General features: G+C 39.0%; 1 long non-coding RNA gene across 1 annotated transcript; it reads right to left on the bottom strand.

The window, feature by feature from the left end:
* Window positions 1–3307: 3307 nt before the first annotated feature.
* On the bottom strand, window positions 3308–23500 carry LOC145524794 (uncharacterized). The gene is made up of 2 exons (XR_014067849.1): window positions 20630–23500; window positions 3308–4241 (listed from the first exon to the last, which is right to left on the bottom strand). It is a non-coding gene; the product is annotated as an uncharacterized LOC145524794 (long non-coding RNA).
* Window positions 23501–26923: the final 3423 nt, after the last annotated feature.

Below are 26923 nucleotides of genomic sequence, written 5' to 3'. Positions count from 1 at the left end.
TGTATTAATAAGCAGCAAATCACTATGTTAAAGGGAATCAAAAGAAATAATCATTTATGCTGTGTGCTCAGTTGCTTTGGTCGTGTCTGACTCTTTGCAACCGTATGGACTATAGCCCACCAAGCTCCTCTGAACACGGGATTCTCCAGGCAAGAACAATGGAGTGTGTTGCCATGCCCTCCTACAGGGAGTCTTCCAAACCCAGGGATTGAACCCACGTCTCATTTCTCTTGAACAGGCAGCCAGGTTCTTTACCACTAGCACCACCTGGGAAGCTTAAATAATCATTTAGTTGCATTATTTTATTTTTAGAATAAATAGGCACAATGGACACATGAAACTCCTTAGTGTCCTCACTCATTTACTTCAGCAAGAAGAACAGAAGAAATAAGAGAGTCCACCTTTGACTTCACAACCTCCACTCCACAAAACTTCTAAACACCAGCAAAAAAAGAACAAAAGTCCCTCCCTGGTGTTTATGAAAAGAGGAAACCCACCTTAATTCCATGCTTACTTTCCCATGTTTGGTTTTGTTTGTGCTCTCTATCGCATCTTAGATGCTGAAGGTACATCTTATTTTATAGTGGGAATGAAGATGAGAATTCTTCCCATTAGTCCCATGGAGTTACAGTTTGGTGGCTCCTGGACTCATGTGATTATCCTGTGATACCCTGATCCAGTGGACTGGACTGTAACGCATATATTGTGATTCTTTAGAGTTGATTCTCAAGTAAGTAGGAGAGAAAGGCAGTTTCAGGTTCAGAGAAGTGGAGTAGGTTTCTTATTAGCATACATTTTGTTATGTCAGAAACAGCTATAAAGTTGTCCAACATGTCAACTTACATTTCAGAGCCATAAAGTACCCATCCTAAGGCTGATTGAGTTGATTTAACAGACTGACTCTTAAAGTCTCTGTACACAGCTGTTAATCTAAGCTCTGAATGACTTTCCAAGCATAAGACTAGCCAAAGTCAATTTCTAATAAGAGAGGACTATAATGTCTCAAATCACTCTATTTGTATATTTACACTCTCTGGGAATAAATGGGCTGGTCATTCATTACCTCCTCAGTTCAGCTCAGTCGCTCATTCGTGTCCAACTCTTTGCAACCCCATGGACTGCAGCATGTGAGGCCTCCCTGTCCATCACCAACTCCCAGAGTGTACTCAAACTCATGTCCATTGAGTTGGTGATGCCATCCAATCATCTCATCCTCTGTCATCTGCTTCTCCTCCTGCCTTCAATCTTTCCCAGCATCAAGGTCTTTTCAAATGAGTCAGTTCTTCCCATCAGGTGGCCAAAGTATTGGAGTTTCAGCTTCAACATCAACTTCCAATGACCACTCAGGACTGATTTCCTTTAGGATGGACTGGTTGGATCTCCTTGCAGTCAAAGGGACTCTCAAGAGTCTTCTCCAATATCACAGTTCAAAAGCATCAATTTGTCAGTGCTCAGGTTTCCTTATAGTCCAACTCTCACATCCACACATGACTACTGGGAAAACCATAGCATTGACTAGATGGACCTTTGTTGGCAAAGTCATGTCTCTGCGTTTTAATATGCTGTCTAGGTTGGTCATAACTTTTCTTCCAAGCAATAGGCGTCTTTTAATTTCATGGCTGCGGTCACCATCTGCAGTGATTTTGGAGCACAAAAACATAAAGTCTGTCCATTCCTCAGTTGTGTTGCTCAGTCTGTGTACATAATTCTGCTACATATTCTGGAGTTCCTTAAGAGAAAAGCATATATTAGCACCTGTATTTTGGATGATCTGTTCTTGCCACTCTCAGCTTAGGGGGCTTCAGTTAAAAGCACTGTGTGTTTTCCCTGTATGAAATATCCTAATTTTTCTGATGCTCCTTGGTCAACTGGAAGTTACAGGGGCCTTAATTTATAAAACCCAGTGGACTTAGCTCTGGAGGCTGCCTGCTTGTGTCTTTGAAATGTGCTCCTTGGGCAATTCAAGGTCATTTTTACATCAGTCAGTTCAGTTCAGTCGCTCAGTCGTGTCTGACTCTTTGAGACCGCATGGACTGAAGCACACCAGGCCTCCCTGTCCATCATCAACTCCCGGAGATGACCCAAACTCATGTCCATTGGGTTGGTGATGCCATCCAACCATCTCATCCTGTCGTCCCCTTCTCCTCCTGCCCTCAATCTTTCCCAGCATCAGGGTTTTTTCAAATGAGTCAGCTCTTTGCATCAGGTAGCCAAAGTATCGGAGTTTCAACTTCAATTATCAGTCTTTCCAATGAACACTCAGGACTGATCTCCTTTAGGATGGACTGGTTGGATCTCCTTGCAGTCCAAGGGACTCTCAAAAGTCTTCTCCAATACCACAGTTCAAAAGCATCAGATCTTTACCACTCAGCTTACTTTATATTCCAACTCTCAAATCCATACATGACTACTAGAGAAACCATACCCTGATTAGATGGACCTTTGTTGGCAAAGTCATGTCTCTGCGTTTTACTATGCTGTCTAGGTTGGTCATAACTTTTCTTCCAAGAAGTAAGTACCTTTTTATTTCATGGCTACAGTCACCATCTGCAGTGATTTTGGAGCACAAAAACATAAAGTCTGCCACTGTTGCCACTGTTTCCCCATCTATTTGCCATGAAGTGATGAGACCTGTTCTGGAGCAAAAATTTCTGAGCTTCAGGGAGCATCCTGGCCTCTGGAAGGAGGTGCTGAGCTGAGCTGAACAGGGCCATCTGTCCATCCCCCTTTCGTCCCTTCCAGACCTCCTCCCATCATCCATAATCATGGGTCCTTTGGGCTCCCTTGCATTTTGCTTGTGTGTGGGTATGTATGTGTGTGTATATGTGTGTGCATGTGAGTGTGCTTGCAAAATAATAAAGATATTAGAGACCCATTTTAGAAGGAGCCTAGGCTGAATTTGATTCTAAGAGAGCTTAGTATGACAGCACCCCGGAACTGGGCAGAAGTATTCTGGACCTCATATGATTCAGGCAGTTACGTGAAACTGCCCTCATTCATGTTTTCATTCATTTTGTGTGTTCATCAGACACATACTGAACACCTGTTTGTCAGACACTATGCTAGGAATACAGAACTGAGTCAGACATGATCTCTACCCTCCTATTAGGAAGATGCTAATTCATGAGTTCCCATGGTTAGCTGAATCAGGTATGAGTGCTTTGAATTTGAAAAGAGAGCGCTCACCTCCAGGCTTTCCGGAGGTCACTTTTGAGCTGGACCTTAAGTTGGTAGGATTTGGTCGGGTACTAGGAGCAGAGCCTGGGCTCTTGAGACAGTTCTAGTCCCATTTTTTATTACTTTCTAGTTTGACACTGAGCAAGTCATTTGACCTTTCTGTGCCTCAGTTTCCTCATTTATAAAATGGGGGGCTAACAGTATTTACCTACCTCATAGGATTTAATGATGTCAAACTCCTCACTGGAGGCCTTATCCTTGCTTAGAGCCCAGTATGTGCCAACACCTCAGAATACAAGTCTTCACATGCCTAACGCCTGACGGCTTCTGATCCCAATTGTTAAGGACAGAAGGAGCCTCCAGATTTGGGAGATGCTGAATGCTCTGGTTATTGGAAAAGTTCCAGGGCATTGATGGGGTTTACCTGTTAAGTGGAGGGCATAAGGAACCCTATGGCTTAAATCACATATAACTGAGTGCCTAGATCTCAACCTGGGTTGTAAGGAGGTAGGGGAGAGGTAGCCTGGGCCACATCCTGGCTGAATGCGTGTGACGTTCCTTTTGGGAAATGACTGTTAGTTGCAGAGGCAGCTCAGTGTGCTGCCATGAGATCAGTCTTTGTTTCTTCACATATACCATCAGACCATCACCTTGTCCTGATCTATATACTACATTTTTGTTTTTTAAAAGTTTAATCAATTGTAATTACCCAAGTAATGAGTGAATTTTCTTTTTAAGAAATTAGATTGTTTCAAATAATGGTAGTCATTCAACTACCATTCCCATGTCCCATCTTAATTGCTGTAATGTCTGTTGTACATCCATCTTAACTTTAAGACTTTTACATGTGAATTCATTGAATATATTGTGTTTTATGCAGATGATATATTGACTCATTCTGTGGTTTTCTTTCTTTGCTTAGCTATATTTTTGAGATCTATGCATGTTGCTAAATGTAGAAGCAGTTCATCCTTTGTAATTGTTAGGTAGATTGCCATTATGTGACTCTACCACATTTTATTTACCCATTTCTCATGTGATAGGGAGAAGGCAATGGCACCCCACTCCAGTACTCTTGCCTGGAAAATCCCATGGACAGAAGAGCCTGGTAGGCTGCAATCCATGGGGTCGCGAAGAGTCGGACACGACTGAGCGACTTCACTTTCACTTTTCACTTTCATGCATTGGAGAAGGAAATGGCAACCCACTCCAGTGTTCTTGCCTGGAGAATCCCAGGGACAGCGGAGCCTGGTGGGCTTCCGTCTATGGGGTCGCACAGAGTCGGACACTACTGAAGCAATGCAGCAGCCGCAGCAGATGAGACCAGATGCCATGATCTTAGTTTTCTGAATGTTGAGCTTTAAGCCAACTTTTTCACTCTCCTCTTTCACTTTCATCAAGAGGCTCTTTAGTTCTTCTTCACTTTCTGCCATAAGGGTGGTGTCATCTGCATATCTGAGGTTATTGATATTTCTCCCGGCAACCTTGATTTCAGCTTGTGCTTCATCCAGCCCAGCGCTTCTCATGATGTACTCTGCATATAAGTTAAATAAGCAGGGTGACAATATACAGCCTTGACGTACTCCTTTTCCTATTTGGAACCAGTCTGCTGTTCCATGTCCAGTTCTAACTGTTGCTTCCTGACCTGCATACAGATTTCTCAAGAGGCAGGTCAGGTGGTCTGGTATTCCCATCTCTTTCAGAATTTTCCACAGTCTGTTTTGATCCACACAGTCAAAGGCTTTGGCATAGTCAATAAAGCAGAAGTAGATATTTTTCTGGAACTCTCTTGCTTTTTTGATGATCTGGCAAATGTTTGCAATTCGATCTCTGGTTCCTCTCTCTGCCTTTTCTAAATTCAGCTTGAACATCTGGAAGTTAATGGCTCACATATTGTTGAATCTGGCTAAGTGAATTTTGAGTGTTACTTTACTAGCGTGTGAGATGAGTGCAACTGTGCCATAGTATGAGCATTCTTTGGCATTGCCTTTCTTTGGGATTGGAATGAAAACTGACCTTTTCCAGTCCTCTGCCCACTGCTGAGTTTTCCAAATTTGCTGGCATATTGAGTACAGCACTTTCACAGCATCATCTTTTAGGACATGAAATAGCTCCACTAGCTTTGTTTGTAGTGATGCTTTCTAAGGCCCACTTGACTTCACATTCTAGGACATCTGGCTCTAGGTGAGTGATCACACCATCGTGATTATCTGGGTCATGAAGATCTTTTTTGTACAGTTCTTCTTTGTATTCTTGACACCTCTTCTTAATGTTCTGCTTCTGTTAGGTCCATACCATTTCTGTCCTATATCGAGCCCATCTTTGTATGAAATATTCCCTTGGTATCTCTAATTTTCTTGAAGAGATCTCTAGTCTTTCTCATTCTGTTGTTTTCCTCTATTTCTTTGCACTGATCACTGAGGAAGGCTTTCTTATCTCTCCTTGCTATTCTTTGGAACACTGCATTCAAATGGGTATATCTTTCCTTTTCTCCTTTGCTTTTCACATCTCTTCTTTTCACAGCTATTTGTAAGGCTTCCTCAGACAGCCATTTTGCTTTTTTGCATCTCTTTTTCTTGGGCATGGTCTTGATCACTGCCTCCTGTACAAAGTCACGAACCTCCATTCATAGTTCATCAGGTGCTGTCTATCAGATCTAGTCCCTTAATCTATTTGTCACTTTCACTGTATAATTGTAAGGGATTTAATTTAGGTAATACTTGAATGGTCTAGTGATTTTGCCTACTTTCTTCAATTTAAGTCTGAATTTGGCAATAAGGAGTTCATGATCTGAGCCACAGTCAGCTCCCGGTCTTGTTTTTGCTCACTGTACAGAGCTTGTCCACCTTTGGCTGAAAAGAATATAATCAATCTGATTTTGGTGTTGACCATCTGGAGATGTCCATGTGTAGAGTCTTCTCTTGTGCTGGAAGAGGGTGTTTGCTATGACCAGCACATTCTCTTGGCAAAACTCTATTAGCCTTTGCCTTACTACATTCTGTACTCCAAGGCCAAAGTTCCCTGTTACTCCAGGTGTTTCTTGGCTTCTTATTTTTGCATTCCAGTCTCCTATAATGAAAAGGACATCTTTTGGGGGGGTGTGTTCTAAAAGGTCTTGTAGGTCTTCATATAACTGTTCAAAGTCAGCTTCTGCAGCATAACTGGTCAGGGCATAGACTTGGATTACTGTGATATTGAATGGCTTGCCTTGGGAATGAACAGAGATCATTCTGTCCTTTTTGAGACTGCATCCAAGTACTGCATTTTGGACTTTTGTTGACTATAATGGCTACTCCATTTCTTCTAAGGGATTCTGGCCCACACTAGTAGATATAATGGTCATCATTACCTCCTAGTCACTCCTTTATTCCTACCCTTGTACACTAAGCAGAGTTTAAAAAGCTAATCCAAATTCCAACTCCACCACTTATTATCTCCATGACTTTGCATAAGTTGTTAGTTCCTTATAAATTTCAGTTTTCTTATCACCAAAGAAGAGAAAATACGAATTTCTCCTGATACTGTCACACTGACTAAATGAGATATAACATTTTAAAAATTCTAACATACACACTACTATATATAAGAGATAACCAACAAGGACCCTACTGTTTATCACAGGGAACTCTACTCAATAGTCTATGATAACCTATATGACAAAAAAAATCTGTGAATCTTAAAAGAAGAATGAAATATTTATATGTTTAACTGAATCACATAGCTGTGCACCTAAAACTAACACAATATTGTAAATCATTTATATGCCATAAAGTTAAAATTTTTTTAAAAGCTCTGAAAATAGTCCCTGACAAAGAATAAGCACCCAATAAATGCTAGCCTTCTCAATAGCACTACCATAAATACTCAAAAACATCGTCAAAAAACACCTTTGATTAGCAAGGCTTTGACCAGGTTTAAACGGTAGCCATTGAAACTGATGAGAGGCATACGTTGCTATACAAGATTTGACTTGTAATTACTGTAATGATCATCAGTCATTGTTCATTCAAATATTTACTAAGTGCCTCCTGAGTGCTAACTAGATTCTGTGCAGGGAAGAAAAATAAGACAATTTCTCTAAAAGGCTATATTACTGCAGAAACATAGGACAAATACACACATCGGTATAATGTGGGGGAAATTATGTCAACTGAAGTATAAAGTGCTTAAAGGTGGGGAGCTGATTTCTGGTAAAAAGTATTACTGAGCTAAGAAATAATTCTAAATATTTTTAAAATTATGAATATATTCCTTTGATTCCACATGCATGGTAAAATTGGGCTCCAAGGTAGATTTCAAGAGTAAATATTAAATTCTTTTATTCAATCAATATTTATTGAAGACCTACAACCAATATTTATTGAGGACCTACAAACTACTAAATACTTCACTAAATCTCACACAGCACTCAGGGATGAAAATAGGTTGTCCTCCTATATCAATAAAATCTTGTGTTCATTTTAGAAAAAACAAAAAAACTCCTTCAATCATAACACTCGATTTTGGCAAACTTTTTTTTTGTTTGTTTGTTTTTGTTTTTTTTTAATAAATTTATTTATTTTAGGTAGGGGCTAATTACTTTACGATATTATAGTGGTTTTTGCCATACACCGACATGAATCAGCCATGGGTTTACATGTGTTCCCCATCCTGAATCCCCCCCTCCCTCCCTGTCCCATCCCTCTGGGCCATCCCACCGCCCCAGCCCTGAGCACCTGTCCCATGCATCGAACCTGGAATGGAAAGAGACACGTGTACCCCAATGTTCATCACAGCACTGTTTATAATAGCCAGGACTTGGAAGAAACCTAGATGTCCATCAACAGACGAATGGATAAGGAAGCTCTGGTACATATACACAATGGAATATTACTCAGCCATTAAAAAGAATACATTTGAATCAGTTCTATTGAGATGGATGAAACTGGAGCCCATTATACAGAGTGAAGTAAGCCAGAAAGAAAAACACCAATACAATGGCAAACTTTTAATTCCTACTTGAGTATTTCTTGAGGAAAACTGCAAGATTCACTTCAGTTTACATTAACTAAAAACAGCACTTGCTTTCAAAGATGTGCATCAAAATTATTACATTGTCAGAACAGTGAATTGGAATGGAGAAGCCTACTGATGTTAAGACCTATTTTCTCACTTTTAAAATGGCTTTCTCTCTTTTTTAAGAAGCTATATTTTAAGAGCGTAAACTGGATTTAAGATCACACAGATCTTCAGTTCAAGTGTGAGCTAAGACAAATTATCTCTCTGAGCCAAGTTTACTTATCTGTAAAAATCTGTATAATAGGAATAACTATCATAGCACCTTGTTTATTTCTTGTAATTCTTATTTCATCAGGTCAACTTGATTACAACAAAGTCTCCCTGCTACATTGCTTCTAGAAAACAGCTACCTTGTTCATCTTTACAACCCCAAGTACTTAAAAATAGTACTTCACACATATTAGGCAATAACTAATTATCCAAATGTCTAAAACCTTTCCTCATACTTGGATGATGCAAAAAACATCACATCCACCCTTAATCAATAAAATAATTTTTTATTTCACGTATTTTGCCAGGGAGACAATATATAAGGTCTAACTCAGTTAAGAGAAATAATACTTTGGAATTTTTTAATTTTTAACAAAAATTGTGTTTATTTAAGGTGTGCATGCTTGTTTTATATACATATATAGTGTAAAATAATTACCACAATCAAACTAATTAACATAGCTATCACTTTCCAGAGTTGCCATTTTGTGTGTGTGTGTCAAGAAATAATTTCAAGTATACACTACATTATTACTAACTATAGTCACCATAGTTGTTCATAAGCTCTCCAGAATTTATTCATCTTATAGCTGAAAGTTTATACCCTTTGATCTATTATTAAAGATTATCTAAATGTCCAGTCAGTATCATCTGAGATACTTGTAATCAGTATTCTTCAATAATCCCTGAAAATTCTGACTCAGTAGATCTGAGATGGGATCTGAAAGTGCATATATCTAACAAGTCCCCAGGTGATGCTGAAATGGCTGGTCAGCAAATCACACTCTCATTGCCTGAGCTCAAAATCACTCATAGTTTGTGCCTGGTGTTCATTTTTTGGCTTCCATAGAAGTGTTTTCCCAGACACTACTTAGGCATTAAACAATCAGCCAAAATCATTATAAAAGAGAACTTTTAAAAGTCCTAAAACAACCTTTGTCCTATTTACTTGTTAGGATATGTTTGAGGATATTCATTATTTACTGTTTGTTGTGGGGCTTCTCTCCTAGGACGAGTCACAGAGATTTCTCCCTGCACTTGGTATTAGAAGAGTGGCCTTCCTTCTGAAAAACTGGCTTGATCTTATACTGCAGACAGTATCAATCTTATAAATCTACGGTCTTCCCTTATTTTCTGTGGCTGCTAGAGAACTCACAGACAGTTATGTGGGACCTTTATTTACAGAAAATAAGTAGTACCTCCCGGATCTTATGCACAATCGTTTCAATAATTCATCCATTCTTTTCTTCCCTTATTTTTACTGACATTTATTTCCCTAAATTTTGCCCTTTGGATTGTTACATTTATATATTTTAAACAGACTTAAAATATAACAACACAAAATAAGAGAGAAATGGAAATATAAAGGGGGGAAAATGACATCTTTTAAGAAGCAGAAAACACATACATCACAGTTCTTAAACATTCTGCCATTATCTATTATAAAAACTATAAAGCAGCTAACATTTTTATTTGTTGACTGCATATTACTTTTAAGAAAATCAGGTCTCCAAAATCATCGCCATTATTTCCATTATTGATGGAAATGGATTATCTTAGAGCACTAAGACAGAACACTGATTGGAAAGATAGAAATGGCTTGCCATTGGCTGCCTGAAATGCTTGAAATTCTCTGATGATATGCTGTCAATCTCATCACTCAGTCTGGAGGTTAAGAGACCTTGCAATTCTCCCACCTATTTTCTGTGAAATCTAATCACAACTCTGCACTCTGACAGAATTTATTTTCTACACTATCTTTTTCTCTCTTCCAAATGCTATTCAGTGTTGTTACTATAACATTATATTTTTGTGTTTTTGAATAAAGTTTATCTAGCATCCTACTTTCTATGCAGTCAGAATTAATGTTACTTTCTGCTTACTAAGTAACACATGACTATTTCTATATAGGAATCTTAAAATAGGGGTCATTGCACAATAATCTTGGACACTCAACACAGTAGCAAGAAATAAAAATCTGGGGCAAAAAAAAAAAAAGCCCTTTAAGTCATTAAAAGAAAAAAAGCCCTTGATTTGCTAAGATGACAAGGATTCTTTTTTTTTTTTTTTTTCATTTTTGTGTTTTCTTTCTTTTTTTTTTTTTTTTTTAATAAATTTATTTATTTTAGTTGGGGGCTAATTACTTTACAATATTGTAATAGTTTTTGCCATACATTGACATGAATCAGCCATGGGTTTACATGTGTTCCCCTTCCCGGACCCCCCACCCACCTCCCTCCCCCTCCCATCCTTCTGGATCATCCCATTGCCCCGGCCCTGAGCCCTTGTCACATGCATCGAACATGGAATGGTGCTCTGTTTCACATATGACAATACACATGTCTCAATGCCATTCTCCCAGAACGTCCCACCCTCACCTTCTCCCTCAGAGTCCATAAAATTGTTCCATGCATCTGTGTCTCTTATTCTGTCTCGCATATAGGGTTATCGTTACCATCTTTCAAATTCCATATATATGCATTAGTATACTGTATTGTTGTTTTTCTTTCTGGCTTACTTCACTCTGTATAATGGGCTCCAGTTTCATCCATCTCAGTAGAACCGGTTCAAATGTATTTTTTTTAATGGCTGAGTAATATTCCATTGTGTATATGTACCACAGCTTCCTTATCCATTCATCTGCTGATGGACATCTAGGTTGCTTCCATGTCCTGGCTATTGTAAACAGTGCTGCGATGAACATTGGGGTACACGCGTCTCTTTCAATTCTGGTTTCCTCGGTGTATATGCCCAGCAGTGGGATTGCTGGGTCATATGGCAGTTCTATTCCCAGTTTTTTAAGGAATCTCCACACTCTTCTCCATAGTGGCTGTACTAGTTTGCATTCCCACCAACAGTGTAAGAGGGTTCCCTTTTCTCCACACCCTCTCCAGCATTTATTGCTTGTAGACTTTTGGATAGCAGCCATTCTGACTGGTGTGAAATGATACCTCATTGTGGTTTTGATTTGCATTTCTCTAATAATGAGTGATGTTGAGCATCTTTTCATGTGTTTGTTAGCCATCTGTATGTCTTCTTTGGAGAAATGTCTGTTTAGTTCTTTGGCCCATTTTTTGATTGGGTCGTTTATTTTTCGGGAATTCAGCTGCAGAAGTTGCTTGTATATTTTTGAGATTAATTGTTTGTCTGTTGCTTCATTTGCTATTATTTTCTCCCATTCTGAAGGCTGTCTTTTCACCTTGTTTATAGTTTCCTTTGTTGTGCAAAAGCTTTTAATTTTAATTAGGTCCCATTTGTTTATTTTTGCTTTTATTTCCAATATTCTGGGAGGTGGGTCATGGAGGATCCTGCTGTGATTTATGTCGGAGAGTGTTTTGCCTATGTTTTCCTCCAGGAGTTTTATTGTTTCTGGTCTTACGTTTAGATCTTTAATCCATTTTGAGTTTATTTTTTGTGTACGGTGTTAGGAAGTGTTCTAGTTTCATTCTTTTACAAGTGGTTGACCAGTTTTCCCAGCACCACTTGTTAAAGAGATTGTCTTTTCTCCATTGTATATTCTTGCCTCCTTTGTCGAAGATAAGGTGTCCATATGTGCGTGGGTTTATCTCTGGGCTTTCTATTTTGTTCCATTGATCTATATTTCTATCTTTGTGCCAGTACCATACTGTCTTGATGACTGTGGCTTTGTAGTAGAGCCTGAAGTCAGGCAGGTTGATTCCTCCAGTTCCATTCTTCTTCCTCAAGATTGCTTTGGCTATTCGAGGTTTCTTATATTTCCATACAAATTGTGAGATGATTTGTTCTAGTTCTGTGAAAAATACCATTGGTAGCTTGATAGGGATTGCATTGAATCTGTAGATGACAAGGATTCTTAAGAGTCAAGTAAAATTATGAAGTCAACCTCGGCAATTAAAACTTTTTAAAATAATGCTTTCAAAGCTCTCTTAATAACTTTACTTCATTGTAGACACTCATCAGTATCTCATCAAAGTTGTCCATAAAGCTGCCTGGCTTTTTTCTAGTATGTCTGACTTTTAAAGCTATCTAGTTCAGGGCCACAGTGTGTTTTCAAGCTGAGTGATTTCTCAAATTCTTTTAAGAATCTCATTCTCCATAAAAATCAATCCTTTTACTCATTACCAATAGCTCCTCTATCATCCTCTTGTCTTGCACATGCCATGTTCCCTGCCTGAAGTACTACTCATGTCTATCACACACTAAATCCTAGCTATATTTGAAGAACCAATGAAAATGTTCCTTCCACCTGGCATTGTCTTTCCCTGTTCTCCAGACTGAAAGGAATCTCACTCTGCCACTTCATACTACTTATAATCTGCTCCTGACTACTTATAAAATATTTGATTTTGTAAGGAAAATCTTTGATCACATTTTTTCTGTATAAAATATCTGCCAACTAATTCACTTCATGAAGAAAGTTAGTTACTTTTTATTAATATCCTAAAAACACCTACCTAGTCCCCACAACTTAGTCTTCAAATGTCTATTGAATGAACCTATCAGTGAATTCCTGGTAGATGTGCATTAGCAGGTCACCATAAAGCAGAGAAGACTATTTGTTTGACTTATGAAATGAGTCTCTTTTAAATCGCAACTGCCATTTATATGTCTCTGTGTGTGTGTGTGTGTGTGTGTGTGTGTGTGTGTGTGTAAGTTTACATTCAAAAGTTTGCAAAACACATTAAATGCATAAATTGCTTAGTCTGTGTATTCCAGTTTTGATTATTCATGGCATAGTCTCCTTCACAGAGGCTGATAAGAGCTACTCACAAAATTCAACTCTACATAATAGTACTAGACTTGGTACTACTGCACTTAATAAAGCACTTCAAAATTTGTATCAAAGTACAGAGTGCTCTGAACTATAAGATTCAAATTATTTTAGATATGTGATTAAATATGCTGTAAAATTATTTTCCAGAACACTTATTTTATTTGTTGAAGAACATATGTTCTTCCTCAAAATAACTTGCTATTTTTGAACTATTACTCAGCCACATACTTCCTACAAGCAGCAAAGGTTACCTCAGATAAACCTAGATTTTACAATATTTGAAAGACTTTCCTCTGCTACTCTATGCCAAATGAAAATTCATGAGTCATAGGTGAATGACAGGAGCAGTCCTGGGGGTAATTTTTCCTTAATGCAAGTAGCCTGAAATAAAACTTGTTTAGCAATTAATATTTTATAAAACTCTCATATATATTACTTTGTTTGCTTCAAAACAAGGATGCAAACAAATGTTAGTCTCATCTCCATTTTTCAGAGTCTGCAATCAAATCTGAGGGCAATTAAGTGAATGGCTTAAGCATGCATGTTCAGTTAATGGCGATACCCAAATGTAGATGTACCACTTTACACTATCACATTTAGATTAAGATTTGAAGCACTGAATTGGTCACTTTTCATTTCCATTTGAATTGTCTTTGGAAATATAGCTTTTTAAAATATAGCTGCTTCCAAATAGTCCAATTAATTTGATATGTCTTCCTCCTTGTTACTTTTTGGTCATTTTTCATATGTTCAACTGACTTTAAGTTGTAACCTCTAAAGTATTTCAAATGGTCAGGAAGTTTTAAATCAATGCAGAATGTTTAAAAACTGCATCAGAGGCCATGCTGTGTTTCTGAGACCTGTTTCCTTTTCTGCCAGGGCAAAGGACTAGATTACATTTCCCAGGATTGTTTGGTGGAACCATGTGCTTAAATTATGGCCAGAAAAGGTGGTCAAAATGATGGCTAACATTTCCAGGTCTGGATTCCAGTAACACACTTTAATGCACGCCTTATTGTCCTCTCTTGTTTACAGGCCAGGTGCAAAGGATACACTGGGAGCTCCAAGCCTTCCTTGACACCAAAGCCACTCAGTGGAAGAAGCCAGGATTCCTAAATGACTGAGGACAGCAAAAGCTCCCAAAACCTGCCCCACTACCACCAATACTAACTTGAATTAGATAGTGATGAAATAATCCTTTATTATATTAAACTATAAAGATTTGATTTTGGCAATTTGATCTCTAGAAAAAACAAGAGAGTTCCAGAAAAACGTCAACTGCTTTATTAACTACGCCAAAGTCTCTGACTGTGTGGATCACAACAAACTGGGGAAAATGCTTCAAGAGATGGGAAGCAACACTTAGAAGCAGATCAGAAGCAACAGTTAGAACCGGACAGGGAACAACAGACTGGTTCCAAATTGGGAAAGGAGTATGTCAAAGCTGTATATTGTCACCCTGCTTATTTAACTTATATGCAGAGTACATAATGAGAAATGCCAGGCTGGATGAAGCACAAGCTGGAATCAAGATTGTCAGGAGAAATATAAATAACCTCAGATAAGCAGTGACACCACCCTTATGGCAGAAAGTGAAGAGGAACTAAAGAGCCCCTTGATGAAAGTGAGAGAAACTAAAGAGCCTCTTGAGGAGGGTGAAAGAGGAGAGTGAAAATGCTGGCTTAAAACTCAACGTTCAAAAAATGAAGATCATGGCAAACGATCCCATGACAAACCTAGACAGCATAATAAAAAGCAGAGACATTACTTTGCCGACAAAGGTCTGTCTACTCAAAGCTATGGTTTGCCCAGTAGTCATGTGTGGATGTGAGAGTTGGACTATAAAGAAACCTGAGTGCCAAAGAACTGAGGCTTTTGAACTGTGGTGTTGGAGAAGACTCTTAAGAGTTACTTAGACTGCAAGGAGATCAAACCAGTCCATCCTAGAGGAAATCAGCCCTGGATAGTCTTTGGAAGAACTGATGTTGGAAGCTGAAATTTCAATACTTTGGCCACCTGATAAGAAGAACTGACTCACTGGAAAAGACCCTGATGCTGGGAAAGACTGAAGGCAGGAGGAGAAGTGGACAACAGAGGATGAAATGGTTGGATGGCATCACCGATTGGATGGACATGAGTTTGAGCATCCTCCGGGAGTTGGTGATGGACAGAGAAGCTTGGTGTTCTGCAGTCCATGGGGTTGCAAAGAGTCGGACATGACTGAGCAACTGAACTGATCAAGATTTGGGGCTTCTTCAGTTCAGTTCAGTTCAGTTCAGTTCAGTCGCTCAGTCGTGTCTGACTCTCTGCGACCCCATGAACTACAGCACGCCAGGCCTCCATGTCCATCACCAACTCCTGGAGTCTACCCAAACCCATGTTCACCGAGTCGGTGATGCCATCCAACCATCTCATCCTCTGTTGTCCCCTTCTCCTCCTGCCCCCAATCCTACCCAGCATTAGGGTCTTTTCCAATGAGTCAACTCTTCGCATGAGGTGGCCAAAGTATTGGAGATTCAGCTTCAACATCAGACCTTCCAATGAACACCCAGGATTGATCTCTTTTAGGATGGATTGATTGGATCTCCCTGCAGTCCAAGGGACTCTCAAGAGTCTTCTCCAAAACCACAGTTCAAAAGCATCAATTCTGCGGCGCTCAGCTTTCTTCACCGTCCAACTCTCACATCCATACATGACCACTGGAAAAACCATAGCCTTGACTAGACGGACTTTTGTTGGCAAAGTAATGTCTCTGCTTTTAAATATGCTATCTATGTTGGCCATAACCTTCCTGCCAAGGAGTAAGCATCTTTTAATTTCATGGCTGCAGTCACCATCAGCAGTAATTCTGGAGCCCAAAAAAATAAAGTCTGATGCTGTTTCCACTGTTTCCCCATCTATTTTCCATGGAGTGATGGGACCAGATGCCATGATCTTAGTTTTCTGAACGTTGAGCTTTAAGCCAACTTTTTCACTCTCCTCCTTCACCTTCATCAAGAGGCTCTTTAGTTCTTCTTCACTTTCTGCCATAAGGGTGGTGTCATCCGCATATCTGAGGTTATTGATATTTCTTCCGGCAATCTTGATTCCAGCTTGTGTTTCTTCCAGTCCAACGTTTCTCATGATGTACTCTGCATATAAGTTAAATAAGCAGGGTGACAATATACAGCCTTGACGGACTCATTTTCCTATTTGGAACCAGTCTGTTGTTCCATGTCCAGTTCTAACTGTTGCTTCCTGACCTGCATACAGGTTTCTCAAGAGACAGGTCAGATGGTCTGGTATTCCCATCTCTTTCAGAATTTTCCACAGTTTATTGTGATCCACATAGTCAAAGGCTTTGGCATAGTCAATAAAGCAGAAATAGATGTTTTTCTCGAACTCTCTTGCTTTTTCGATGATCCAGCGGATGTTGGCAATTTGATCTCTGGTTCCTCTGCCTTTTCTAAAACCAGCTTGAACATCTGGAAGTTCACGGTTCACGTATTGCTGAAGCCTGGCTTGGAGAATTTTGAGCATTACTTTACTAGCATGTGAGATGAGTGCAATTGTGCAGTAGTTTGAGCATTCTTTGGCATTGCCTTTCTTTGGGATTGGAATGAAAACTGACCTTTTCCAGTCCTGTGGCCACTGCTGAGTTTTACAAATTTGCTGGCATATCGAGTGTAGCACGTTCACAGCATCACCTTTGAGGATTTGAAATAGCTCAACTGGAATTCCATCACCTCCACTAGCTTTGTTCGTAGTGATGCTTTCTAAGGCCCACTTCATTTCACATTCCAGAATGTCTGGCTGTAGGTGAGTGATCACACCATCGTGATTATCTGGGTCATGAAGATCTTTTTGTACAGTTCTTCTGTGTATTCTTGCCACCTCTTCTTAATATCTTCTGCTTCTGTTAGGTCCATACCATTTCTGACCTTTATCGAGCCCATCTTTGCATGGAATGTTCCTTTGGTATCTCCAATTTTCTTGAAGAGATCTCTAGTCTTTCCCAATCTGTTGTTTTCCTCTATTTGTTTGCACTGATCGCTGAGGAAGGCTTTCTTATCTCTCCTTGCTATTCTTTGGAATTCTGCATTTAGATGGGAATATCTTTCCTTTTCTTCTTTGCTTTTCGCTTCTCTTCTCTTCCCAGCTATCTGTAAGGCCTCCTCAGACAGCCATTTTGCTTTTTTGCATTTCTTTTCCATGGGGATTTTCTTGATCCCTGTCTCTTGTACAATGTCATGAACCTCTGTCCATAGTTCATCAGGCACTCTATCAGGTCTAGTCCCTTAAATTTATTTGTCACTTCCACTGTATACTCATAAGGGATTTGATCTAGGTCATACCTGAATGGTCTAGTGGTTTTCCCTACTTTCTTCAATTTAAGTCTGAATTTGGCAATAAGCAGTTCATGATCTGAGCCACAGTCTGCTCCTGGTCGTTTTTGCTGACTGTATAGAGCTTCTCCAATTTTGGCTGCAAAGAATATAATCAATCTGATTTCGGTGTTGACCATCTGGTGACGTTCACGTGTAGAGTTTTCTCTTGTGTTGTTGGAATAGGGTGTTTGCTATCACCAGTGCGTTCTCATGGCAAAACTCTATTAGCCTTTGCCCTGCTTCATTCTGTACTCCAAGGCCAAACTTGCCTGTTACGCCAGGTGTTTCTTGACTTCCTACTTTTGCATTCCAGTCCCCTATAATGAAAAGGACATCTTTTTTGGGTGTTAGTTCTAGAAGGTCTTGTAGGTCTTCATAGAACCGTTCAACTTCAGCTTCTTCGGCGTTACTTGTCGGGGCATAGACTTGGATTACTGTTATATTGAATGGTTTGCCTTGGAAACGAACAGAGATCATTCTGTCATTTTTGAGATTGCATCCAAGTACTGCATTTTGGACTCTTTTGTTGACCATGATGGCTACTCCATTTCTTCTAAGGGATTCTTGCCCACAGTAGTAGATATAATGGTCATCTGAGTTAAATTCACCCATTCCAGTCCATCTTAGTTCGCTGATTCCTAGAATGTCGACATTCACTCTTGCCATCTCCTGTTTGACCACTTTCAGTTTGCCTTGATTCATGGACCTAACATTCCAGGTTCCTATGCAATATTGCTCTTTACAGCATCGGACTTTGCGTCTATCACCAGTCATATCCACAGTTGGGTATCGTTTTTGCTTTGGCTCCATCCCATCATTCTTTCTGGGGCTTATTAGTTATATCCAAATCCTAATCTAAACATGAATGATTCTTTTTAAATAAATATTTTACAAACAAAGCTTGTGATTTCTGGTACTAATTTCCCATATATCATTGCCTTTCATAATCTGTTAAGTGTCTCTATGAGTGTGTTTTGGTGTTAAGGAGACAAAGAAATAAGTTTTAAAGTGTTAAGTAGTGGGCTATATAGTGCCTTCCAAACATGGCAATAGTAAGGTATTCTTAATTTTGGTATTTTTAAAGTCACTCTTGACTATATTTCATGTACCACGGGATATATGTGTGTGCTCAGTCGCTTCAGTTGTGTCCAACTCTTTGGGACCCTATGGACTGTAACCTGCCAGGCTCCTCTGTCCATGGGATTCTCCAGGCAAGAATACTAGAGTGGGTTGCCATGCATTTCTCCAGGGGATCTTCCTGATGCATGGATCAAATCCAGGTCTTCTGTTTCTCCTGCACTGCAAGCGGATTTTTTTACCCACTGAGCCATCTGGGAAGCCTATACAGGATATATTTTTATTGCTGTTGTTCAGTGGCCAGGTTGTGTCCAACTCTTTGTGATCCCATAGACTGTGGCACGCCAGATCTCCCTGTCCCTCACCATCTCCCAGAGTTTGCCCAAGTTCATGTCAATTGAATCGGTGATGCCATCCAACCATCTCATCCTCTGTCACCGCTTCTCCTCTTGCCTTCATTGTTTCCCAGCATCAGGGTCTTTTCCAGTGAGTTGGCTCTTCGTATCAGGTGGCCAAAGTATTGAAGTTTCAGCTTCAGAATCAGTCCTTCCAATGAATATTTAGGACTGATTTCCTTTAGGACGGACTGGTTGGGTCGCCTTGCTGTCCAAGTGACTCTCAAGAGTCTTCTCTCCAGCACCACAGTTCAAAAGCATCAATTCCTCAGCACTCCGCCTTCCTTATGGTCCAATTCTCACATTAGAACATGACTATTGGAAAAACCATAGCTTTGACTGTATGGACTTTTGTTGGCAAAGTGATGTCTTTGCTTTTTAACACACTGCATATACACATAAATAAATGTCCTATACATGGGATAGGGTAAGTTAATTTTATAGGACATATAGTTAAACTACTCTTGTATTGTTATACTGAGTCTAATATATGGATATATAATGTTCACATTTTAATGGTACAGCAAATAGTGTTTATCATCCATGAAGAGAGGAGAAGTTTACACAGTCCTCAGCTATCAGACACCTGATCTATGGCTCTCCAGACAGCTCCAGAAACAGTGACTGCACTGCCTCAAACCACAGCTCTGGATTTGAGGATTGCTGCAACTGTTTATAGTTACACATTTCTCTTGTTGATGACCTCACATATTTCACAATTTTTTGGTCCAACTTCCTTATTGAAACATCAGCCTCATGAAAGCAGACTAGGTTTTACTGTTCTATGCTGGTAAATGCTGAATGTTCTCAAGACCAACTTACTGGCATGTAAAATAGTTTGTAGATATTTTCTTAGATGACAGTTTGATAAAAGTGAAAATCTAGAGGGATATAAAAATTCAATGAATCATTTTTGGAAACTGTACTTACAAGGGACATAAATGTGTATAGGGTACGTGAAAAAAGTGAAAGTGAAAGCTAGTCACACAGTTGTATCCAACTCTGTGATGCCATGGACTGTAGCCTGCCAGGCTCCTCTGTCCATGGAATTCTCCAGGCAAGAGTACTGGAGTGGGTTGCCATTTCCTTTTCCAGGGGATCTTCCCTACCCATGGATCAAACTCGGGTCTCCTGCATTGCAGGCAAATTCTTTACCAACTGAGCTACTAGGGAAGGCCATAGGTTACATGCTGCTGCTGCTGCTGCTTCTAAGTCCCTTCAGTCGTGTCCAACTCTGTGCGATCCCATAGACGGCAGCCCATCAAGCTCCCCCATCCCTGGGATTCTCCAGGCAAGAACACTGGAGTGGGTTGCCATTTCCTTCTCCAATGCATGAAAGTGAAAAGTGAAAGTGAAGTCACTCAGTCGTGGCCGACTCTTAGCGACCCCATGAACTGCAGCCCACCAGGCTCCTCCGTCCATGGGATTTTCCAGGCAAGAGTACTGGAGTGGGTTGCCATTGCCCTAATTCATACTGCAATTATAATAAAATACGTTTCTGACAGTAACTTCATAGTAGTTTGCAGAATTCATAGATATCTAAGTTTGCAAGGCACACACATATACATACAAAGTCATTCACCTGTTACCACTCAAATTTTTAAAGCTTATACATTAAATGGAAATTTTATGAATGAAGGTGACAGCATCACCTTGACACATTACAAGATGTCCATCATTTTTTTTTTAATTGCAGGTAAAGGCCTATCTGAAAAGGTTCAAGGGACCAATTGCCAATGTAGCTTCCATTTGCTTTTACTAGTATCACAAAAATTTGCTCTTAGAACCTTCTGCCCTCTACATACCCTAAATTCTACCCTGGAACTTAATATAGTAAAGGCTTTGATATCTGTGCAGTAATTCATTCACTGAAAAATATTTATTGGGCACTGACTATACGTCATGCCCTCAGCTACGTGTTAAAGGTACAGAGTAGTAATCTTGCCTTCCTGTTGGAGATAAATTATCAAAGAAAGTGCACATTAAGCCCATTATTAGGGGTGAGAACAAAGAGATGATGGAAAGACAAGTGTTAACCACCAATAGCAACTGACAGTTTTCAGGCACATAATAGCTGAGAGGCTATTGAGTAAGAAGCATCCTCTTTGTCTTTTGCTGAAGATTCAGACCATACTGGAAGAACATGCAAGGTGTGTTTTTGGTTACCCAGGAAATGTATTCTATTTTATTGATACTAACATCCTAGTTGGGAGCAAATCATTACTTCCTTCTAGATTCTGCCTCTAAACTCAGTGCTGTTTTCTCTTCTAATCTTTCCACTTTTTCTTAAATAGGTACATCCCAACTTCAATAATGTGATAATTCAAAGAGATAAAAGCATTTTCACAACTTTACAGAAGTATCATACCTAAATACAGAACGCATGTTCCTTGCTATTTCAATAGTCCATCACTGCTCCCATTATTAAGATCTTACTGACAATTCTATCCAAATAATGCGTCCTTTCATGTTATCACTAGATTATTATCTACTTCAGAGCTGGAAAAACATAGTTTTCATTGGATTTCATCGATTCCTGGAGAATTTTGCCTAAAATTAGTAGGCCTATTAATAATGGATTAAATCCTTATTTAAAAATATGTACAACCTCTTATAGTTTTCTACCTGCAGAGAAAGCATAACCTTTCTTTTTTTTAAAGGAAGATTATCTGACTAAAAAGAAATCTTAAAGACACTAGTACTTAATTATTGAGTTACTTAATTGATGTTTTCTCTCAGAAAAAAATAGAAAGATTATTCATTGATAAGGACAAGTTAATTTGGGGGTGGGAGGATAGATGGCTGTAAGCAACAGCAAACACTAACATGTTTGCCCACTTGAAGGAACTTTAAGAAATAACCCCTTACCTGTACAACTATCCACTCAAAAAACAGATACCTTAGAAAGATTTCATGAAAATATTGTTTTCTATTTAAAAGCCATTAAGTTTTTGCCTATTTTTTAAAAATACATCCTAAAATAGGGAAATGTGAAGAATATGAAATATTAAAAAAATTAAGAATGTTCTGAGTTTTAAAAAAATTTTTGTTGGAGTATACTTAATGTATAATGTTGTATTAGGTTCAGGTGTACAGCAAAGTGAATTAGTTATACATATACATATATCCACTCTTTTTTAGATTCTATTCCCATATAGGTCATTACAGAGTATTGAGTAGAGTCCCCCATGCAGGTTCTTATTAGTTATCCATTGTATATATAGGAGTGTATATATGTCAGTCCCAAGCTCCCAATTTATCCCTTCCTCCCCTTTATCCCCTATTAACTGTAAGTTTGTTTTCTACATTCATGACTCTACTCCTACTTTGTAAATAAGTTCACCATACCTTTTTTTAAGATTCCACTTATAATCAATTATCATATGATATTTATCTTTCTGTGTTTGACTTACTTCACTCAGTATGACAATCTCTAGGTCATACATGTTGCTGCAAATGGCATTATTTTGTTCTTTTTATGGCTGAGTAATATTCCACTGCATAGATTTATCACATCTTCTTTATCCATTCCTCTGTTGATAGACATTTAGATTGCTTCCATGTCCTGGTTACTGTCAACAGTGCTGCAGTGAACACTGGGGTGCACATATCTTTTGAAATTATGGTTTTCTCCAGGTATATGCCCAGGAGTAGGATTGTTGAATCATATGATAACTCTATATTTAGTTTTTTAGGGAACTTCCATATTGTTCTTCATAGTGGCTGTACCAATTTACATTCCCACCAACAGTGTAGGGGAATTCCCTTCTCTTCACACCTTCTCCAGCATTTATTGTTTGTAGATTTTTTGTTGATGGCCATTCTGACTGGTGTGAGGTGATACCTCATTGTATTTTGATTTGCTTTTCTCTAATAATCAGTAATGTTTAGCATCTTTTCTTGTGCTTTTTGACCATCTATATTTGGGCTTCCCAGGTGGTTCAGTGGTAAAGAATCTACCTGCCAATGCAGGAGAGTTAGGAGACATGGGTTCAATCCCTGGGTGGGGAAGATGGCTCCTGGAGGAGGAAATGGCAACCCACTCTAGAGCCTGGCATGTAACGGTCCATTGGGTTGTCAAGAGTTGGACATGACTGAGCACATAGGCACGTCTTCTTTGGAGAAATGTCTGTTTAGATCTTCTAGCCATTTTTTGATTGGGTTATTTTTTTAGTATATATTGAGATACAGGAGCTGTTTGTATATTTTGGAGATTAATCCCTTATTGATTCCTTTGTCTGCAAAGATTTTCTCCCATTCTAAGGGTTGTCTTTTGCTTTTTTTCTGCTGAATTTTATGATAACAGATGCAATAGTTTTTTTCCCAATTGTATCACTAAGATTTCAGCTGCAGTAAGGCTGAATCTTAGATTCAAAACTAGAAATGAAAGTGATATTGGGTTGCACAGCATTGCGTATTTGATTAAATTACAATGCAAGAAATGTCTTATTTCTGCTTTCAACTGCTGCAGAATGACTGTCTTTAGATGGATGTTTGAATAACATAAACCATACTGAATATACATTGACTGAATGAAGGAATCCCCATCTTTGCATCACAACATTTAATACAATGCTTGGCACATACTACATATCCAATAAAATGGACTCTCCTTACCGTGACCTAGTGAGAAAGCTTTTGCAGAACCATTTATCTAAGACTTCTCTTGAATCTCATATTGTGGCCTCCTGCATCTCATGTAGTGGATTCAAGAAACTGACCTTAATTTGAAATATTCAGGTTGCAAAACAATTATCAAATGAAAGAGTAAAGTAGCATACCTCAATCCAGTGAAATCCTCGGTTCCCAGGCACCCATAAAATTATCTGTTATCATTTATAAACACTCACTGGCCACTTAAGTGGGTAAAGGAACAAGCTCACCATGAAACAGTGCACCAGAAGATACTGTGAGAGGTGATAACTCAAAAGCTGCAAAACCAATTCAACCAAGCTGCATGTCAAAACAGCAAGTCCAATGAATGTAAGGGTTTCCTCCCCTTTATCGTACAGCTACTTTTCAGAAAGCTGAAGCTTTTAAATTTCATTAGAGCACAAAACTAGTTCAAACAGTATGGTTTTTTGTAATACTACTGTTAATGGTCATCCAGGGTTCATCTTCTTCTCAATTATTAGAAAATGTAAGAAAAAATAAATTATTTTCACCTCAGCAACTTTAGAACCCTATTTATGATTTTAAAAAATTAGAACCATCAAATAGAAAATTCAGTTAGTAAATCTGCAATTGCTTCCTTAATATACTGTATTTTAAAATTTTAATTATCCCAGATAAAACTTTATTAGCTAAGTTATACATAATGCATTTTTATGGACCTAAATAAGCATAGTAAAGGCCTTAAAATAAGCATTGCATATAATGTCCTGTTTTTCCATGGGACTGAGAAGAAAGACTATTCAGATTCTCACCATGACTTTAAGATTTTCCAAATTTTCTTATTTTGTGTCGAAATAGTTATATACTAACCTATGAGAAGTACATAAACAAACTCTTTACTGGATAGTTTTTAAAAAGCATTTTATTCTGTAAAACACTAGGTTTATTATTAGTGATTAATCTGCCTGGCAATGCAGGAGACACAAGAGATAGGGTTTGATCTCCGGGTCGAGAAGATCCCCTAGAGAGAGAAATGACGACCCACTCCAGTACTCTTGCCTGGAGAATCCGATGGACAGAGGAGCCTGGTAGGTCACAGTCTATGCAGTCCCAAAGAGTCAGACATGGCTGAGTGACTAAGCAGCAACAGAAGGAGAATCTTCTCTTCCCTCAGATTTGTTTCTCACCCCTCACTATCTTGCTCATAAACTGATGTTTCTTTTTAAATGTCCTGAGAATCTGTGGGGAATAAAATGAAACAATACTTTGCAAAGAAAAGTATCACTCCCATGAATTAACTATGTAATTCTATAATTATAAAATAAGAGATGATAAGATTTCTAGTAAAAGAGAGGAGCTGAAGAAGGGAGGTACAACTCCATTTCTTTCAACTCTTTTCCAAGAAAATCCTTCAAATATTTGTCTCTACTCACTATTTCAGTTCTTCTTTTCCCATTCTCCCTTACACCCATTCCAATCTGACTTACAAGCTAATCACACAACCAAAACTGCCTCACACAATGCTAGATTCAGTCAATTCAATAGCATTTCATGCAAGTGATGACACTCTCCCACGTGCTTCACTTTCTTCACTTGGTTCCCAAAACATGACACAGTCATGAATTTCTTCCTACCTTGGTTCCTCCTTTCTGGTACTCTGTGCCCCTCATCATTAAGGAGGAGATACCCCAGTGCTTAGCACTTGGCCTCTTCTCATTATCTGTTCACATTCAGTTCCCTGGAGACTTTTTCCACTCTCATGGCATTATATACCATGTCTATGCTAATAACTCCCCAATTTTTATCTCTACTCCAGGCCAGGCCACTTTCCAGAACTACACACACACACACACACACACACACATCTAACCATCTGCTTGACCTTTTTCATTTGGGTGAACAGACATCTCAGACTCACCCTAACTAAACCGTTTACTTGATACTCCCTGCCCCCCAAAACCTGCCCCAGCTGCAGCCTGCTCATCTCAGTTGATGGCAACTTCATCCTTCTAATCACTGAGGTCAGAATCCCTGGAGCAATCCTTGATGTTACTTTTCTATCAGACCCCAAATCCAAATCATCAGAAAGTCTTGTTGGCCCTAGCTTCAGAATATTTCTAGAATTCAGCCCCTTCTAAGTACTTCACAATGGCCAACCTTGCCTCAGCCATCATCTTCTTAGTCAATCTTCTTTCTTCCACCTCCACACACATACACTCCCCTCAATCTACTCTTCCAGTAGATTTAATTCCTTGGTTTAAAATTCTGGAATGGTTCTTTCTTTCATTCAGAGTAAATGTCATAGTACTTAAAATGGCTGGAAAGGGATTCAGCTCTCTGCTACTTCACTGACTTTTCTCCCCGGTAAGCTTCCTTTCACTTACTGTGCTCTAGCCCACGTTAGCTTCTTGGTCTTCCTCAAAATGCTAACACACACATGGACAGAAGCAGTGGTTGCCAGAGACTGGGACAGGGGAACAGAGGGGAGGATGGGGGGTGACTGCTTGATGTGTATGAAGTCTCCTTTGTGGGTGATGAAAACATCCTTGAATTAGATAGTAGCAATGTTTCCACATTGTGAATGTACTAAATGCCACTGAATTATACACTTAAAATGGTGAACTTTATGTTATATGCATTTTGCCACAATTTTTTAAAATACCAAACACACTTCCAACCTTTGCTCTAACTGTTTTTCCTCTGCCCAGAGACGTGTTCTTGCTTTAAATACACACTTGACTAACTCTCTTCCACCTTTAAGTGTTTGTTCAGTACTACATTCTCAGTGAGGTCAACTCTGATCATTCTATTTAACACAGCAAACTGCTCTTTACTCTGTATCTCCCTCATGCCACTCAACCTTTTTTTCCCCCACAACATCTATTTTCTAACACACTGATAATTTACTTTTGAATACATGTATTGTTTATTGTCTCCTTTGCTCAAATGAAAGCTCCATGGGGGCAATTGTTGTCTGCTGTGTTCAGTAATGGATTCCAGGTGCCCAGATAGTGTCTGCTACACATATGCACTCTGTAAATTTTTTTTTTCATCCTCACATCCTGTAGACGGTGGCCTTAAAAGCAACCTCAGTATCCTTGAAGTTGGTAATTCTGAATTAGTCTTAAAAAAAAGTAGGTCCAGATAGTTGAGTGCCCCCAATGGGGCCTTCACATTGGGAGACCAAGTCTACTGGGCTAGAGTTGTGTGTGAAAATGGAGGAGCAAAGGAAAGCTCGGTGTTAGAAATGGCCCTATCCCTTGTGGGGGGCG

Source organism: Giraffa tippelskirchi, chromosome 10 (assembly GCF_054371585.1).
Source record: "Giraffa tippelskirchi isolate mGirTip1 chromosome 10, T2T-mGirTip1v1.2.pri, whole genome shotgun sequence".
NCBI classification, from domain to species: Eukaryota; Metazoa; Chordata; class Mammalia; order Artiodactyla; family Giraffidae; genus Giraffa; species Giraffa tippelskirchi.
This window is presented reverse-complemented; position numbering and strand designations above follow the sequence as displayed.